Source organism: Bombina bombina, chromosome 4, assembly GCF_027579735.1.
Source record: "Bombina bombina isolate aBomBom1 chromosome 4, aBomBom1.pri, whole genome shotgun sequence".
NCBI lineage: Eukaryota > Metazoa > Chordata > Amphibia > Anura > Bombinatoridae > Bombina > Bombina bombina.
In genome coordinates this window covers 169,413,664-169,428,659 of record NC_069502.1, presented here as the reverse complement: position 1 = coordinate 169,428,659, position 14,996 = coordinate 169,413,664, and positions in this window count along the sequence as shown.

The window sequence follows — 14,996 nt, the reverse complement described above, 5'->3', positions numbered from 1 at the left end:
AAAATTGCAGGCTGTATCTGAATCATTAAATAAATAAAAATCCTCATTAAGGATGAATCATTAAGTGTAAATCTTTGTGTTTTAAACAGTAATAAATACCTTTTATGACAGAGTTACACTATGTGATTTCCTTTTGTCTTTCTGTGATATTCAACTGAGACCTACTGCCTCAAAACCATACTCCTTGGGGATACTAAGATATAAAGCTGGTAGTTTCTATCAAGAAGTTTCTACCAACAAGTTTGAAGTGCCCTACAACCAGGGACGTGCACTCATAGGAGGCAGGTGAGGTAGTGCCTCCCCTGGCCAATCTAGGTATTACATACAGCCTTTTTCATATAAAAATAAAAAAATATTTTTTTTCATTTTTTTTTAATAAAAAGGTGACCCCCCTATCCCCCCCCACCAAAATCAGTACTTTATTATTTTGATGTGTGACTTGTTAAAAAAACGCAATAGTATAACATTGACATTCATATTGCGCAACTAGAGTCCAGCCAGCTATCCTTCTATTGCGCAATATGAATGCAATATATTGACTGTGGAAGTGTATGGGCCACTGAGAGACTGCCACCAGGAGGAGAATAAGTGCCATTGCAGTGCTCTCTTGCGGCCCATACTGCTCCCACCGGAGGCTTGACTCTGAAAGCCTCAGGAGCCGTGGCCGCCTCTCAGCCAATCAGACGACAGCAAGTCTGAGTCTATGTTGTGCTGAGTGCCGGGCGGGAAGGAATCGAGCGGCGCGTGTCAGCGTGTCACGTGCGCCGTGTGGTACACATGTTCTCTTCTCTCTCAGATCAGTCAGCTCAGACTGAGACTGAGTCAGACGTGATTGTGGTGGATGGACAGGTGTCGTCGTGAGTGTGAAGAGCTGCTGAGCAGGAGTACTACGCAGTAGAGTGACTAAGTCAATATTTTGGTGCATCTAGTTCTTTAGGTAGGTGGCGGTGCTAAGTTAACTATGTATAAAGCGGCTAGCCTTTGATTGTCATAGATCGGGTAGGGTTAAGTCTGGCACCTAGACCTCTGACCACCAATGGGAATATAAATAATTAGAAAAAATGGATGTTGATGTAATTCTCTAAGTATTGCCCAAATGCCCAGCAAATCATTGGTTATGGCTTTTTCTTTAAATGTAAATCCATTAAAAAGCCTTGGAGATCATTTGCACCTTTCACTGTGTACTGTGCTGCGTGGCAGAATAATTTTTAGGTAGCAACTTCAACTGACTGACTCGTTCAGATTCAAAACGTCTTACTTTTATTAATTAGTAACTGTTTTTGTCAGTGCTATACTGTGGTGTTTTTCACACCAATTTATAAGTTATGACATTTATTAACCTCGTTTAACGAAGTTATTTAAATGTCATCATAACTTATAAATTGGTCAGCACTGACAAAAACAAAAATAGTAAGAGAGTAAGACGTTCTGAATCTGAAGGGACCGGGTGGCTTACTGGCTTAATTAATTGGGCAAAAAAAGGTATTATTCATATCCTTAATCTACAGTAAGACAATGGTGGAGGCAAAATCTGATATTGCTCTTGATAAAGTGATTCAACAATGGAATAGGGGGGAGCAGCTGGCTCTAACAAGGAGACCATGTCAGTGACAAGTTGTTCAGTCTCACTGTGGGCACTGGGAAGGAAATGGATTCTGAATCCTTTTTTGAGTTAGTGCGCACTGCGCGGGGAACTGTTTTAATAGCGCTGCGTCACATTACTATAACAGCACTGCCACTCATCACTCATGGGATTAAGTAAAAAATGAGGAGGTCTCAAAATTGCAAATATACCTGCTTGAATATGTGTGTGGGAACAAGGTAACCTTATTAACACTATATGAAAGGGGGAAAAATAAATTAAAACATAACTTTTAATATGCAGATAATATCTGCATATTAAAAGTTATGGTTTAATTTATTTTCCCCCTTTCATATAGTGTTAATAAGGTCACCTTGTTCCCACACACATATTCTTAAAACTGGAATCACTTTATTAAAAACACACTAAGGATTTCTCATTAGGTATGTACTGTTGCATAGTAAAGTTAATAGTGTGCTTTAGGTGCTTGGTTAAATCACATAACTGACGTATTGCCATTTGGGTATAGTTAATGTACATAACCTGTATAAATAACCTGAGAATGTCTAAATAGCATAATTGACATTGACATTTCTGCTATTTAGACATTCTCAGGTTATTTATACAGGTTATTTACATTCAATTGCTATACCCAAATGGCAATACGTCAGTTTTATGTGATTTAACCAAGCACCTAAACTTACCACACTATTACCTTTTACTATGCAACAGTACATACCTAATGAGAAATCCTAAGTGTGTTTTTAATAAAGTGATTCCAGTTTTAATCTTTATCTGCAATTCTGCATATTAAAAGTTATGTTTTAATTTATTTTTCCCCCTTTCATATAGTGTTAATAAGGTCACCTTGTTCCAACACACATATTCAAGGCTTGAATATGTGTGTGGGAACAAGGTGACTTTATTAACACTATATGAAAGGGGGGAAAATAAATTAAAACATAACTTTTAATATGCAGATAAAGATTAAAACTGGAATCACTTTATTAAAAACACACTTAGGATTTCTCATTAGGTATGTACTGTTGCATAGTAAAGGTAATAGTGTGCTTTAGGTGCTTGGTTAAATCACATAACTGACGTATCGCCATTTGGGTATAGTTAATGTACATAACCTGTATAAATAACCTGAGAATGTCTAAATAGCAGAATTGACATTGAAATATTTTAATGGGCCTGGATTTCTAGATCTCATAATCGGAGCAAGCATTTTGTTATCTGGCAAGAGTTTCTGTTACAATCCTTTAGACTAAAATCAGATGTTTACTAAGTTGATCAGTTTTCCAAGACACCATTTAAAGGGAGATGAAACCCATGTTTTCTTTCATGATTTAGAAAGAGCATGCAATTTTAAATAACTTTCCAATTTACATCTAATATCTGGTTTTCTTCATTTTTTGGATATCCTTTGTTGAAAATCATATCTAAATATGCTCAGTAGATACTGATTGGTGGCTGCATATAGATACCTTATGCGATTGGCTCGCCCATGTACACTGCTATTTCTTCAACAAAGGCTATCTAAAGAATGAAGGCGTATCCGATTCCTAGCCACTGCCTCACCAGCCTCTGAAGTCACCGCACATCACTGCCTACAACATCCATCTGACTTTGGAAGTGATCTAGGATAAAAATCCCCGGAATCACAGACCTAAGGACCAATACAGGGAGAACACAGAGGAGTGTCCCCACTGGCTTTCGAGTACATACATTACCTCATATGAGTGGGGTAATCTCTGGTAAGAAGAAAACCATTTACCATTTATTCTGGTTTCCAATTCACCATTTGGACTATTAAGAACTTACAACATATGTAAAGACCTTATCTGTACACGGACTTATATGTATTGATTTTCTCTTTTCTATCATAATATATATATATATATTTATTTATGAATAAATAGAAGATATTCTTCTATGTGAAGAACATTGGAATTTGTCGGATTAGCGCAGATGAGAATATGTGATTAGGTTTGCGCGATAGAGGGGTATTTTGTTCCCAATTTTTTTTTCTCCATTGACTTCTATGGCGGAATTACGTGAATGTGCACGCAATATTCTAACTTCGGCTTTTGTGCTTGTCATGTGGCACCATACAGGAAGCCTTGACTTTACATGCCGTTCTCTATAAAATTCAAGGCACTGTTTTTGCATTATTTCATGTGAAGCATAAATACATACAAAATATAGGAAAAGGAGCACCCTCTTAGCACTCATGTATAATAATCCAGCATAATCAGTACATAATATTCTTTAGGGAATGAGCACTTCCTATTAAAATTTAAACAGATAGTCTAGTCAAAATTAAACATTCATGATTTAGATAGGGCATGTAGTTTTAAACAATTTTCCAATTTACTTTAGTCATCAAATTTGCATTCTTCTCTTGGTATTCTGTGTTGAAGGCTAAACCTATGTTTGTCTCCACACTATAGACTTTCCCATTTTGAAAATACAATAAAAATAAATTAATTTAAACAAAAAACCTAGGTAGGCTCATATGCAAATTTCTAAGATATTAGAGGCCGCCTCATTTCCCGGTGCATTTTAATAGTTTTTCACAGTTAGACAGTACTAGTTCATGTATGCCATATAGATAACATTGTGCTCACCCCCATGGAGTTATTCATGAGTCAGCACTAATTGGCTGAAATGCAAGTTTGTAAAAAGCACTGATAATCACAAGGTAAAAAGTATATTAATATAACCATGTTGGTTATGCAAAATTGAGGAATGGTAAATAAAGGGATTATCTATATTTTTAAACAATAACATTTTCAAGCAGACTGCCCCTTTAATTTTGACTAAAAACATAACAATAAATACGGAGCCCCAAAAGTGTCACACAAGATTTTTTGCTAAATTGTGAGCATATTTTGCTAAATCGTGAGCACAGTTTGCTAAATCGTGCACACATTTTGCTAAATCATGCACACAATTTATAATCATGCTATTCCACCTTAAAGGGACAGTCAAGTCCAAATTTTTTTTTCATGTTTCAATTAGGGCATGTAATTTTAAACAACTTTCCAATTTACTTTTATCACCAATTTTACTTTGTTCTCTTGGTATTCTTAGTTAAAAGCTAGACCTAGGAGGTTCATATGCTAATTTCTTAGACCTTGAAGGCCGCCTCTAATCTAAATGCATTTTGATTTTCACCACTAGAGGGCATTAGTTCACGTGTTTCATATAGATAACATTGAGCTCATGCACGTGAATTTACCATGGAGACAGCTCTGAATTGGCTAAAATGCAAGTCTACCAAAAGAACTGAAATAAGGGGGCAGTCTGCGGAGGCTTAGATAGAAGGTAATTACAGAGGTAAAACGTGTATAATTATAACTGTGTTGGTTATGCAAAACTGGGGACTTGGTAATTAAGGGATTATCTATCTTTTAAAACAACAAAAATTCTGGTGTTGACTGTCCCTTTAAGCATAAATCATCCCACTTATAGATCAGCCTGCTCACCAGCTACACTTTCAGTTTCAGTTCAGTCAGTTTGTTAGTGAGAATAAGTACAGACAGACTGGTAAGTAACTGCACCTTAGCTTCAGTCACATGGATTTCTAAAAGCCTAATATTAACATTATGTTATGTGACAAACAGTACATTTAGCATTGCAATGCTCACAAAGCATATTTATCCTTTCACAATACAATGCAATTATTTTCAAATTATTGGAGGTGAAATAGGTGTACATAAATTATATTATATTTTAAGTATATATTGAACAGAAATGTATTAATTATTCAGGTTAAAAATGAAAACTGGTTTCTCAAAACAAAATAGTTGTGCTCCCTGTAAAAAATTATGAATTGTACAATTTCAAATACATATTTTTCTGTAATTTCTCAATAAAATATTGTCACATTCTTCTGTCTTTTTTAAGCAGGGTAATGTTGGCAATTCCATTTGTATTAATACTATGGAAACATCCAAATTGATTCCACTACCTAATGAAAAAAATGGCAGTGAAAACTGTACACATTTTCATAATGATCTGTGCACAATAGAATCATGAAATCCTGTATTATTGTACACACAATGCTGTACATTGCAAAGGTTATCCAAAGATAGGGATTGAATTCCAAAGCAGTATAGCTGCAAAATGTGTTGTTTACATTGAGATTATCTGTCTGAGTACAGTGTAAAGTTTAAAGGGACAGTCTACTTCAAATGTTTTATTGTGTAAAAAGATAGATATAGCGCCTTTACTACCCATTCCCCAGCTTTGTACAACTAGCACTGTTATATTAATATAATTTATAAGAACAAAGCAAGACAAAAGCTAGTTAAAGGACCAGTCAACACAGTAGATTTGCATAGTCAACAAATGCAAGATAACAAAATAATGCAGTAGCACTTAGTCTGAACTTCAAATGAATAGTAGATTTTTATTCTGACAGTTTTAAAAGTTATGTCTATTTCCATCAGCCAATCACAAATGCATACACATACCATGTGACAGCCATCAGCCAATCACAAATGCATATACGCTTATTCTGTGAATTCTTGCACATGCTCAGTAGGAGCTGGTGACTCAAAAAGTTTAAATATAAAAAGACTTTGAACTTTTTTTTAATGAAAGTAAATTGGAAAGTTGTTTAAAATTGCATGCTCTATCTGAATAATGAAAGTTTAATTTTAGCTTGAGTGTCCCTTTAATGTGTACCATATAGATAAAACTGAGCTGACTCTCATTGAATCGTGAGTGATCACTGATTGGCTAAATTCAAGTATGCACACACCTCTGAAATAAGGGGCATTGGTGCAAAGCCTTAGATACAAGGTAATCACAGAATATTTAGCATTGTATTGTTATAGGATAAATATGCTTTGTGAGCATTGCAATGCTAAATGTACTGTTTGTCACATAACATAATGCTAACATTGGGCTTTTAGAAATCCATGTGACTGAAGCTGAGGTGCACAGTTATTTGCTACCAGTTTACCAGTTTGTGCTAAAACTCATTGACACTAGTGATGTCGCGAACCGCGCGAACCGCCATTGAATTCAATAGGCCGGCGAACTTTAAAACCTACAAGGACTCTTTCTGGCCACAATAGTGATGGAAAAGTTGTTTCAAGGGTCCTAACACCTGGACTGTTGCATGCTGGAGGGGGATCCCTGGCAAAACTCCCATGGAAAATTAAATAGTTGATGCAGAGTCTGCTTTTAAGCCATAATGGGTCTAAATCAACTAACATTCCCAAAGTGGCTGTCTCAAAACATCCCGGACAGAAGATAGATTGATAGTGATAGATAGGATAGATAGATATACATAGATTGATAGTTAGATAGAATCGATAGAAGAGAAATAGATATATTTGTTAGATATATAATTACCCTAATAAATTCTAATAATCAAACATGCGTTCTTGGACCCAACTAGCTTGTGTCAATTAGTACTTTTCTTAGCACTTTAATCCCTGTCCCCCCCCCCCTATCGTGGGAGTTCTATATGGCCTGCCAGATTACCCTGAAAAATTATAATAATAAGACATGTGGTCTGCTACCTATTTTAACGAGGTTGTGTTTTAAGTACTACCATTCTTAGCACTTTAATCTCTGTAACTCCCCCTATTTGGTGAGGTCTATACGGCCTGGATGATTACCCATACAAAATATAATAATAAGACATCTGCTCTTGGTCTGCAACCCATGGTAACTATGTTGTGTTAATTAGTAATGTCCTTCGCATTTTAATAGCTGTTACTCATACTCACCCTATCGGTGGAGGTCTATATGGCCTGCATGATTACCCTTATAAAATATAACAACCAAACATATGTTCTGGGACCCATGGTAAGTAGGTTGTGTTATGTAGTACTGTTCTTTGCATTTTCATACCTGTTACAACACCAAATGGTGGCAGGTCTATCTGTCCTTCATGATTAGCTGCACCCAAACCCAAAAAAAAGCAGAGTGGTCTTAGACTAACACCCATGGCTAACTCTGTTGTTTCAATTAGTACTATTCTTAGCACTTTCATCCCTGTTACGGGCGGTCTACATGGCCATTATGATTAGCCGAACAAAATACTACAATCCAACCTTTGCTCAGTCTTCATAGGCCCTTCATTGTCTGTATTTTGATAGTACAGTTCTTATTATTTTTATAGCTGATACAACACCGAATGTTGTCAGCTCTATATGGCCTGCATGATTAGCTGCACCCAATACAAAAATAAATCCAAGCGGTCTTGGATTAACACCCATGGCTAACTCTGTTGTTTCAAGTAGTACTATTCTTAGCACTTTCATCTCATCATCCCTGTTACTTCCAGGACTCTCGGTGGTGGTGGTCTACATGGCCATCATGATTAGCCTAACCAAATACTACAATCCAACCTTGGCTCAGTCTTCCTAAGGCCCTTCATTGGCTGTATTTTGCTAGTACTGTTCTTATTACTATGGTGGTCTACATGGCCATCATGATTAGCCTAACCAAATACTACAATCCAACCTTGGCTCAGTCTTCCTAAGGCCCTTCATTGGCTGTATTTTGGTAGTACTGTTCTTATTAGTTTAATAGCTGATACGACACCGAATGTTGTCAGCTCTATATGGCCTGCATGAATAGCCGCAACCAAAGCCAAAAAAAAGCCAAGCGGTTTTGCACTAACACCCATGGCTAACTCTGTTGTTTCATGTTCTACTATTCTTAGCTCTTTCATCTCATCATCCCTGTTACTTCCAGGACTCTCGGTGGTGGTGGTCTACATGGCCATCATGATTAGCCTAACCAAATACTACAATCCAACCTTGGCCCAGTCTTCCTAAGGCCCTTCATTGGCTGTATTTTGGTAGTACTGTTCTTATTAGTTTAATAGCTGATACTACACCGAATGTTGTCAGCTCTATATGGCCTGCATGAATAGCCGCACCCAAAGCCAAAAAAAAGCCAAGCGGTTTTGCACTAACACCTATGGCTAACTCTGTTGTTTCAAGTTCTACTATTCTTAGCTCTTTCATCTCATCATCCCTGTTACTTCCAGGACTCTCGGTGGTGGTGGTCTACATGGCCATCATGATTAGCCTAACCAAATACTACAATCCAACCATGGCTCAGTCTTCCTAAGGCCCTTCATTGGCTGTATTTTGGTAGTACTGTCATCCTTTTGAATAAAAGATTACAGTAAAGGCATTGATTTTAGAAACCCACAGATCATTATTTGCAACCGTGAATTTAGAAAAAAAAATTGATTACACAGCCGTGACACTTATTTATGCTCAGGCCTTTTTAATACGAGGGTCCCGGAGCCTCAACCGAAACAACAGCATGAAAGAGGAGATATGTAATCCTTTTGAATAAAAGATTACAGGAAAGGCATTGATTTTAGAAACCCACAGATCAATATTTGCAACCGTGAATTTAGAAAAAAAAATTGATTACACACCCGTCACACTTATTTATGCTCAGGCCTTTTTAATACGAGGGTCCTGGAGCCTCAACCGAAACAACAGCATGAAAGAGGAGATATGTCATCCTTTTGAATAAAAGATTACAGGAAAGGCATTGATTTTAGAAACCCACAGATCATTATTTGCAACCGTGAATTTAGAAAAAAAAATTGATTACACAGCCGTGACACTTATTTATGCTCAGGCCTTTTTAATACGAGGGTCCCGGAGCCTCAACCGAAACAACAGCATGAAAGAGGAGATATGTCATCCTTTTGAATAAAAGATTACAGGAAAGGCATTGATTTTAGAAAGCCACAGATCATTATTTGCAACCGTGAAATTAGACAAAAACATTGATTAGACAGCCGTGACACTTATTTATGCTCAGGCCTTTTTAATACGAGGGTCCCGGAGCCTCAACCGAAACAACAGCATGAAAGAGGAGATATGTCATCCTTTTGAATAAAAGATTACAGGAAAGGCATTGATTTTAGAAAGCCACAGATCATTATTTGCAACCGTGAAATTAGACAAAAACATTGATTAGACAGCCGTGGCACTTATTTATGCTCAGGCCTTTTTAATACGAGGGTCCCGGAGCCTCAACCGAAACAGCATGAAAGAGGAGATATGTCATCCTTTTGAATAAAAGATTACAGGAAAGGCATTGATTTTAGAAACCCACAGATCATTATTTGCAACCGTGAATTTAGAAAAAAAAATTGATTACACAGCCGTCACACTTATTTATGCTCAGGTCTTTTTAATACGAGGGTCCCGGAGCCTCAACCGAAACAACAGCATGAAAGAGGAGATATGTCATCCTTTTTAATAAAAGATTACAGGAAAGGCATTGATTTTAGAAAGCCACAGATCATTATTTGCAACCATGAAATTACACAAAAACATTGATTAGACAGCCGTGACACTTATTTATGCTCAGGCCTTTTTAATACGAGGGTCCCGGAGGCTCAACCAAAACAACAGCATGAAAGAGGAGATATGTCATCCTTTTGATTAAAAGATTACAGGAAAGGCATTGATTTTAGAAACCCACAGATCATTATTTGCAAACGTGAATTTAGAAAAAAAAATTGATTACACACCCGTCACACTTATTTATGCTCAGGCCTTTTTAATACGAGGGTCCCTGAGCCTCAACCGAAACAACAGCATGAAAGAGGAGATATGTCATCCTTTTGAATAAAAGATTACAGGAAAGGCATTGATTTTAGAAAGCCACAGATCATTATTTGCAACCGTGAAATTAGACAAAAACATTGATTAGACAGCCGTGACACTTATTTATGCTCAGGCCTTTTTAATACGAGGGTCCCGGAGCCTCAACCGAAACAACAGCATGAAAGAGGAGATATGTCATCCTTTTGAATAAAAGATTACAGGAAAGGCATTGATTTTAGAAAGCCACAGATCATTATTTGCAACCGTGAAATTAGACAAAAACATTGATTAGACAGCCGTGACACTTATTTATGCTCAGGCCTTTTTAATACGAGGGTCCCGGAGCCTCAACCGAAACAGCATAAAAGAGGAGATATGTCATACTTTTGAATAAAAGATTACAGGAAAGGCATTGATTTTAGAAACCCACAGATCATTATTTGCAACCGTGAAATTAGAAAAAAAAATTGATTACACACCCGTGACACTTATTTATGCTCAGGCCTTTTTAATACGATGGTCCCGGAGCCTCAACCGAAACAACAGCATGAAAGAGGAGATATGTCATACTTTTGAATAAAAGATTACAGGAAAGGCATTGATTTTAGAAGTCCACAGATCATTTATATGACCCGTGTAATAGAAAAAAACATTCATTAGACACCGGTTACACTTATTTATCCTCAGGCCTTGTTAATACGAGGGTCCCGGAGCCGCAACTGAAACAGCAGCATGAAAGAGGACATATGTCAATCTTTTTGAATTATAGATTACAGGAAAGGCATTGATTTTAGAAACACTGAGATAATTAGTTGCAACCGGGAAATCAAAAAAAAAAATTGAACAGACACCCAGTAAACTTTATTATCCATAGGCCTTTTCAGCAGAGGCTCCAGGACCCTCAACAAAAACAAGAGCAGGGAGCTGGGCATAGGAGTACAATGGAGTGTGACAATAATAATCTGAAGGTGAAGATTGCATAGTTGTGGCATTTTAATTTTGTTATCGTGGGAACTTAGTACTTGCAATGACCTTGCTCTGGTGAATCCATATCGCAAATGTGTTATTTAAGGCACTGTTTGTCTATTTTTTTGAATATCAGCATTTGTTAAATGAAGCTCAACTTAGGCTGGTGAGAAACGACCTTTCTTCTGGCTGTTTGCAAATGTTGTGGCTCTGGAAAAACATGTGAATAAGGGGCCATCAGCCATATTCTGCACGCAACCCCTTTGATGATTGACGATAAACATGTGTCACCTGCAAGCAGAGCTCGTTACTTCTGTCTAAATCATCTTCCTGGTATGGACAGGCCACTGTTTCCCACAGCAAGTACGAATTTTGAAATACAAGATTGTCTTGAGTATGGTAGGAAACCAAAGTTTATTTAATTCAGTACTATCTATCACCACAAAAAATTAACTTCTTGAAGCAACAAAAATGCCAGCAATTTCATGTGCTTATGGATGACAAGGACGTCATGTCCTTTGGTGCACAGAGATGGAGACGATTTTTGCCCTCCCTGTACACTACCCAGATGTCTCAAACATCACCAGAAACACAATACAGCCACTCTTGTGAAGTTCCTGGTGTTCCGGTAGCCATCTCTTTGCGCTCCTAAAGGAATACTTTATCAGTGTTTTTGTATACATCCGACAACAGCTTTGGAGACTGTGGTGACGCACATGTTATTTACTGTTGTTCCAGCTGTGGCAATATCAATTGGCATGAAAAAGTTAAGATTTGTGGGTTGTGGAGCCTATAGCTGTTAAGGTAGGACGTATGTTTGAGGAGCTCCAGGTCTTACAAGTTACTTTGGAGTTAGTTTTCAACCTTAATTTAATTTTCTTTTTGGGATTCATAGTCACACTTTCTGGGGCTATCCAGGAGGAGCCTGGTAAAAGCAGTAGTAGTCACCCCTTATATCAACGGGTACGGAGACCTGTTTTTTGCGTTTCCAATATTGCGCCGTACCCCAAACTAATCCTGAATGAAAAAAAAAAAATTAAAATTTGGACTAGTGACGCACATTTTATGCACGCTGTGGCAATTGCAATTTGCAATAAAAATAATCTGCTAACAACAACCACTACCTACGACCACACCTGACTCCTGAAGTCATGCTTCAGTTATTAAGTCAAGTTAAATTATTTTTTTTTTTCTTTATTATGCGCAGCAGAGGCTCCAGGACCCTCGACAAAACGAGCAGCAGGAAAGAGGACATATGGCATCCTTTTGAAAAAAATGATTATAGGAAAGGCATTGATTTTAGAAACACAGAGATCATTAGTTGCAACCGTGAAATCACAAAAAACTTCGATTATACACCAAGTACACTTATTTATCCTTAGGCCTTTTTAGCAGAGGCTCCAGGACCCTCCACAAAACCAGCAGCATGAAAGAGGACATATGGCATCCTTTAGAAAATTAGATTACAGGAAAGGCATTGATTTTAGAAACACAGAGATCATTAGTTGCAACCGTGAAATCACAAAAAACTTTGATTATACACCAAGTACACTTATTTATCCTTAGGCCTTTTTAGCAGAGGCTCCAGGACTCTCCACAAAACCAGCAGCATGAAAGAGGACATATGGCATACTTTAGAAAATTAGATTACAGGAAAGGCATTGATTTTAGAAACACAGAGATCATTAGTTGCAACCGTGAAATCTAAAAAAACATAGATTATACACCCAGTACACTTATTTATCCTTAGGACTTTTTAGAAGAGTGTCCCGGAGCCTCAACAGAAAGTACAGCATGAAAGAGGACATATGGCATCCTTTTGAAAAATAGATTACAGGAAAGGCATTGATTTTAGAAAGACAGAAAAAAATTGTTACAAACGGGAAATCTAAAAAAACATTGAATAGACACCCAGTACACTTCTTTATCCTTCGGCCTTTTGAGCAGAGGCTCCAGGACACTCAACAAAACCAGCAGTAGGAAAGAGGACATATGGCATCCTTTGTGAAAAAAAGATTATAGGAAAGGCATTGATTTTAGAAACCCGGGGATAATTTGTTGCAACCGTGAATTTGAATTAAAAAAAAAGATTGGATGGACACCAGGTACAATTCTTTATCCATAATGCCTTTTTATAAGAGGGTCCAGGACCCTCAAACAAAAAACCAGCAGGAAAGAGGACATATGGCATACTTTTGAACAATAGAGTACAGGAAAGGCATAGATTTTAGAAAACCCATAAAAAAAATTTTTAAAATGTAAATTTGAATAAAAAAAATGATTCGATGGACAGCCAGTACACCTCTTTCTCCTTAGGCCTTTTTATAAGAGGGTCCTGGACCCTCAAAAAAAACACCAGCAGGAAAGAGGACGTATGGCATCCTTTTGAACAATAGAGTACAGGTACAGCATTGATTTTACAAACCCAGAGATCATTTTGGTCAATTGTTAAATAGAAAAATAAAAATGAGTGGCTAACCAGTACACCTCTTTCTCCTTAGGCCTTTTTATAAGATGGTCCTGGACACTCAAAAAAAACACCAGCAGGAAAGAGGACGTATGGCATCCTTTTGAACAATAGAGTACAGGTACGGCATTGATTTTTACAAAACCAGAGATAATTTAGGTCAAATGAGAAATAGAAAATAAAAATGAGTGGACACCCAGTACACCTCTTTCACCTTAGGCCTTTTTATAAGAGTGTCCAGGACCCTCAAACAAAATACCAGCAGGAAAGAGAACATATGGCATACTTTGGAACAATAGAGTACTGGTATGGCATTGATTTGTGAAACCCACAGATAATTGTTTGTAAAAGTGAAATAGCACCAAAAACCATGCTTGGACTCCCACTCCAGGTCGTTCACCTTCAGCTTTTTTATAAGAGGGTCCAGCACCCTCAACAGAAACAACTGCAGGAAACACCACCACATATGCAATCCTTTTGAACAAGCGAGTACAGGTATGGCATCCATTTTAGAAACCCAAAGATAATTGAGAGGAACCAGGAACATTTTTATAAAAACTGGATGGGGCAACCATTACTACAGGTCGTTCTCCTTCAGCCTTTTTATATCATGGGCCACGACCCGCAACAGGCACAACAGCATGAAACAAAACATATGCCACCCTTTTGCACAATAGAGTACAGGTATGTCATAGATGGAACACGGAGATAATTTAGATCAACCAAGAGACGGATAAAGATGCCTGGTCGGTACTACTCTTTCAAATTTGTTGCATTTTGCGTTCAATTGAATGGTCCACCGGATATGAGTGGTGTGTAAAGTTGTTCAATTCGTAACAGTTTAATCACTAGTGTTATGTGCCTTTGAGTTTTGTACCCACAGAGATGCAGCAGAGGCCAGAAAAATTAGGAATGTACAAATGACTGAAACATTGGGGTATTGTTGGAGCAACTGCTGTAGCAGCGGCCAGAAAAATCGATGTTTGTAAAACATTTATAAAGTGCCCTAAAAGCTTGTGGCTTGAACACTAGTTGTTGGCGGATAAGTCAAGCAAGTCCTCCGTCTTTATAACCAAAAAAAAAAGGCCAGCCTGTGTACCAGTTGTAGCCCAAGGCAGCTCATATCATCATCAGTAGTTTTTTATTCAAATGTATCGCCCAATGTCAGTACCTTCGGGATCCAGCCCTCATTCATTTTTATAAAAGTGAGATAGTCAAGGCTTTTTTGACCTAGGCGACTTCTCTTCTCAGTGACAAAACCTCCTGCTGCACTAAAAGTCCTTTCGGACAGGACATTTAAACGGGGCAGGCCAGAAGTTCCATTGCAAATTGGGATAGCTCAGGCCACAAGTCCAGCCTGCACACC